The sequence below is a fragment of the Atta colombica genome, unplaced genomic scaffold (assembly GCF_001594045.1).
Source record: "Atta colombica isolate Treedump-2 unplaced genomic scaffold, Acol1.0 scaffold35, whole genome shotgun sequence".
In the NCBI taxonomy this organism is placed as follows: Eukaryota; Metazoa; Arthropoda; class Insecta; order Hymenoptera; family Formicidae; genus Atta; species Atta colombica.
This window is the reverse complement of record NW_017259459.1, coordinates 1,158,826-1,165,231: the sequence shown is the minus strand read 5'-3', so window position 1 is coordinate 1,165,231 and position 6,406 is coordinate 1,158,826.

The window sequence follows — 6,406 nt, the reverse complement described above, 5'->3', positions numbered from 1 at the left end:
GCATATAAATCGTAAATTATTTTGATTTTTCTTTTGCTGTGTAAGAAAAACACATTTTGTTGAATGCTATGCATAGTGTAACGTTTTTTATTCTGATATGATTCATTTACATTGCATTGCATATCAAGGAATAATAGGAAATTTTGATAAAGATTACATATTAAACACAGCAGAAATGTTTCTCTATTTGTATATAAAATTTTATTTTTAGCTGATTATTTACAGCTTACATTATGTAGGTATATTTATGCATAATTTAAAACAATCTTTTTTATTAGGAAGCAAATCGCAATCAGTCACACTTTTGTCGAAAAAGACAACATTATTTAAAATATAAAAATTTAAATCAATAAATTAAAAATAAAATTTCTTTTATGTATAATATTGTATAACTTTTTACATATAGAAATAATGAAATTTTTATAGTAATATTTCGAAATTATACACGATAATATTATATAAAAAAGATAGAATAGATATAAAAAAGATAGAATAGGATGAAAAGAGATTTTTCTCTAAGTGGTGCGTAAAATATGCCTAACGATAATATAAACTAATAATCAGTTAAAAATAAAATTAACGTTTAACTCAGCTCTATTATTGAAATATGAGAAGTGTCGCGGCTACGTCGAAAGTGAAATGACGAATTCGATCGCTTGCGATAATTTATTCGACTCGGTCAACGTCCCACGAGCTCGGATTCATAACGCAAGTATACGGTGGATGCCCGTGACACGTTCACATGACCCTTTTCCGCGGCGTCACAGTTCTCATGAAACACTAGACGTGTATGTGAATGGGAGACGTGTCGTTACGATACTTCCGGCGGATAACTGTGTGACACGAACAATATCAGAACGTAAATAAGAGTACGTGGAACTCCGGTAAGAGAAGCAAAACTCGTAATCAGTTATCTTTTCGTCGACAAAAAACAATATTATTTAAATTATAAAATATAAAGAATCTTTTAATTACTTAATTATTTAAAAAATGCACCAACTCATTCCTATATCCAATGTCATTTATAACACAATAATTATATTGTTTAAACAGTTACAAAAAAAATACCTCTTAAAAATATGTTTTAATAATGTTAAAAGTGTCAGTCTTGTTATAAATGTATCTTAAATTTATATAATTTTCGAAAATTAAGCAAAATACAATTTTAATGAGGAAAATAATTTGTAAATGGTAGCTATATTTTACTCTTTGATTCACTAACAAAGTTGCATAATTAAGATACTCATAATCTACAATTTTATTTTTTACAATATATACGTAGCAGAAAACCAGACAAGTATTTGAATCGTCGGATATTGCGCAATGAAACACGTATTTAAGTATGCGGAAAACTTTTTGAAAGAGATATGGAAAATATATAACAAATAAAAAAACTTGACAATTCTAAATCTAACGAGAATCTTATGTAATTAGCCGAATCGTCGCAGACGAACAGTGAAACTGCGCAGTCTAAAACAAGCGAGAGCATCTGCGGAAGTCGAAATCGTGGGAGTAGACACTCGGAATCACGCGGATGTTACGCAGCAGCAATGGTCACGCGAATTGGCATGAAAGAAAAATACGCTGATGATATAAAAAAAATTATATAAAAAAAAAGAAGGAGAAAAACCTTGTGGAATCTTACCATTCAGCAAAAAAGAAATAAACGATAAAATTGTAATTACGTGTGAAACGCAACAAATGCAAATTTTACAGACGAGAGTAGCTATTAGATTACATAACTATAAAGCATAACCTACCTCAAAAAATTTACTGTTCTCCGTGTCAACAAAACATCTTGGATATAAATATATACTATGTAATGATAATCAATTTCTTATGAAGATTCATAATGAATATTCAATTAAATTATATATTAGGTGTAGTAAAACGAAATCCATTATTTTTGCATGAAATTGAATGGAAAAATAATGGATTTTTTTTTACTACACCTAATATTAATACAGTGAAAAATTTAACTGTATAAAATTTAAAGTCGTTTAATCATTTAAATATTTATAATTGGAAAATTTTAAAAGCTGCATATACAAAATTAAAATTGTATACAATATATATAAAGATTATATCGATATGTAATTACATTGAAAAATACCTCAACTATCGTGTAATACGAATACTAAACATGTAGATATGCACTAAAAAAAGTTCTGGTTGAAAATAGAATGTTTCGATTATATCAATCAAAATTTTGATTATCAGTAGATCAACCAGAATTACAGTTTTAACCAGAAAATTCGTCCATTTTCAATCAGAATTTCAATTTAATCCGACCAGACATTTTTCAGTATATAAAAATTATTAATATATGCAATGTTAAATGTCCGATACTAGTTATCAGTAAAAAAACTTCGTTCATTACTCAGATAGCTAGTGACTGATAACGCGCGGTTGCATCATTGCAAAATTGCAGACGTCGTTCGCGCGAAGAAAATTTTCCAGTGTTAAATGGTCATTGTTGCGTAATGTTGTCCGCGAAAAGAAAAAAATCGCTTCGCGGTAAAAAGTACTCTTTAAACTATTCTAACAATTATTCACAAATGCAAATGCTCCAAAAGTCCAACGTACGTATACAAGTTCCTCGAGCGTTAATAGCGTAAACAATTTTGCAGGAATAAAACAGTGTCGATCGTTGCAGCGCGTTTCGCGACGAAAAATATCTTTCGTACCGCGTTTCCTCGATGCCGATAACCCGTCGGCGTCAGACCGCAGCCGACGCGTACGCGGAATCTGCCGATTCTCGTGATTCGCGTCCAAGTTCCACGACCTGTCCGACCTCTTGCGCCACGATCCCCAGGGGAGAATGGCAATTAAGTAGATAACGATTAACGTTCGAGTACACAGACGATCCGCGCCGCGCCGCGCCGCGCGTTATCAATATCGCTCGATTATAGCTGCGAACCGGCACGTGACACCCTCCACGGACTTTGAACGCCTCGTTAAGATTGTTTACGGAGGAACCTCGTTAATATGATCGTGCGTCTCACTCGTTGCCACGTAATTTATGACGGTACGTCAATATCCAGGATAACGCCGATGATTACGAAACCGAGTGGAAACTCGTAATCGCGAAATGTACGGAAACTTTGCGCACGAACGGTCGCTCGGCAAAGACGCAAATACTGTTTATTTACCGAAGAATAACGGTAATTGCGTTAAATCAATATTATAGAACATTATAAATATAATTGTGTATTCATACATGTATCTGATAGAGTGTAATAATAAAGGAAAATGTATCGGGCGGACGAAAGTCATATACGCGATAATTAATTGAAATGTAAATTAATTATTTAATATATACTTACAATTAGTCAATATAGGAGTCGAATTCTTCATTTCGAGCTGTTTGAACAAAATTAATATAATATTTAATAATAATATTTATATACTAGTATCGTACAGATAAGAAAAAAAAACATAAGGCGAAGAAAAAAAAAATACAATATATGTATTAATTAATAATAATAACGGAAAACAAGTATCTTTATATATTTCTAGATTGAAATTCTTTTCTAAGATTATAGATTAAAATTGTTCCGCTTTCGCATAAATCATTATGAATTTCCGCAAGCGATAAATTGCGCATTGACTTGACGATAACACGCGTGTTATTTTTTGTTATAGATACGAAATAAAATGTGATAAGAGCGTTTCTCGAGGGACCTCCCGCGAAGATTGTCGCACTGCGCGCATTGTATTGTTCGCAAAGTAAAACAAAATTTGGGCCACGGTGAAGCGATATATTGGAACTAATACGTAGCAGCGCGGCACTGCTCGTTAAACCATTAAGCGACAACACGCCTCCGGGTTATCGCCGCGCTAATAAAGTCGAGTATTGTGGATACGCCGATGAGCGCTCCGTTTTATTTCCTCACTCGATACAACTCGTTCAATAGTAGGAAACTACCGTAAACCTGGATACGCTTTAATATTCACATCAACGAGATGTCAACCAGATAATCATAATTCAGAAATTCATGTTCGTGACTCGATTGCCTGTGCTTATATCTTTTTAAACATTTTTTTGTGCCATGTACTGGAATCTCCCTTATAATATCTCGCTTATTCAAAAATATACCTAAAGGAAGGAAATGAAGTTACGTACACGATCGGTTTCGTGTTCTCGCGAATGAATCATGTCTCAGCAGAGCACTCGGGTGCTTGATCGAGGCAAGAATCGGGTGACATTGATAGCGTTATCTTGATATTTATCGCTAAGGTGCGTAACGCGTGAGCTTATCGCACGGGATCGAGATAAAAAAACGTCGATATATTGGCGCAAGCCGACACGAGACGCGTGTATCTTATGGCGCATGGATCTTCTGATATGTTATCAAGTATTTTATTGTGTAAGAAATTTTATACAAGTATGAAATACTCAGCATTGCTGTCTATTAACATTTATGGACTTTTTACAATAAATCGTCATCTATAAGCTTTATGCCTATTCATAGGGCTTACATTTAAGGTCTTATATTATATTGAAGGCCTTATATCTAGGCTTCCTTAAAATCTTTTCTCTCTACAAAATATTTATTTCATTGCGGGATACTGAACGTCTAAAGATAAGGAAGCCTTAAGAACAAGGTCCGTCTATATGAATACGGGCATTAAACTTTAACCATAAAAAATTGACCAATCACGGTCGATTATGAGAAAAATAATCGATTATGATTGGTTTCTTACTCAGGGCTCGGTCGTATTTCAAATAAATTTATTTAAAATATATATTTTAAATAAAGGAGAAATTAGAAAATTATTTAGTATTTATTATTTTAAACAACTTCTTCTGACCTATTTCTTATTTGATATTTTAAATAAGTTCTTGAAACTTATTTTATACTTTTTTATTTCATCACACTTTTATCGATTTGATATTTTTAAATAATTGAACAATTTTCTGAAACTTATTTTTTATTTAAAATAAAAAAGCAAGCTATTTTGACATTTTAAATAAAAATTATTATATATTTTAAATAAATAAAATGCATTCCAAAGTCCTATTTGGCTATATCTTGTATTTTTAATAATTTCTTTGTATTTTTAATAATTTCTTGCGACTTATTTCTTATTTAATATTTTATATAAATTTTTGGAACCTATTTTATATTTATTATTTCGAATAAGTTGTATCACTCTTTTATCGATTCCTACGATTTTATATTTAAAATAAGTTTCTAACTTATTTTATATTTTATATTTTAAATAGGTAGTATCAGTTATTTTATTGAGCTCTGCTTACAATTTAAGATTTAAAGCTTACGTAATGATTCATTGTACAAAGCCTATTACTGATATGAAATATCGCAAATGAAATTAAAAAATTCAATGATATAAATCATTATTCTCTTACGCAGTGTCTACAAAAATAGCAAGCTTTAAGCCGTGAGAAATTGGTTAATCATAGTCGATTATTCTCCTCACATTCGACTGTAACTAGTTAATTCTTTACAGTTTAAGATTTACTACTTTAGACATCGCGTTAGGTATGCTATATTTTTTTCCAACGAGATTGTTCGACCGAGAGTTTTCTCAGGTCGGAACGGAGACCGAAACTCGTTAATTTACATTGTACCCTCGCTCGTTCCACAATCCTCCGAGTCCAAAAGTAAATTTGCTCAGTCTGGTCACGCGCCTGGTACTTCACGCTTACACGCATACGGCAGGCGCTCGCACGTCGATTCTTCGTTTACCCGTGTCATTATTAACGTAGAAGGTGGGCTGAGTTTGCGCGGCAGTTAGTGCCGGCGGTTGAAAGAAGATACAGACGAGAGCGATACAGAGAAGACGAAAGTCCCCGAAGCGTGCGCTAAGCGCGGAATTCCGAGATGACAGGGCCTTCGGTGGTCGCGTGCGTGTACAAAGTACACGAGCTGACGTCGCGATTGATATGTATTAAGTTATTACAAAAAAACAAATCATTTCGTGATCCTAATCGTATATCTCAAGAAGTAGCAACAACATCAGGCACACATGAAAACATATTAAGTGCGCATAAATTTAATAAATTGCTAATGATTGCGTAATGTGATATCTATATTATCACAGACTGTACATCACGCATGCTGCCACGTGCTCCGACACTGCTTTAAAATACGATACAATGTGTAGAGGATGTTTGATACCAGCGATAGTATATCATGACAACGTTACGTTGTTCATTTTAACTATTGACAACCGTGACGGCGTAGTCGTTAAAAAGTGATTTAAATTTTAACTACGTAAAATATGGAATAATTAATGTCTCTAAAGATGCATTTTAAACAACAGTGAAAGAGAATAGTAAATACTATTTGTCATATACAGAGTATTTCTGAAAATCGTGATACAGCTAGAAAGGATGGTTTTCTAAAAAATAAGTGAAAAAGTAGAATAAAATGTTTTT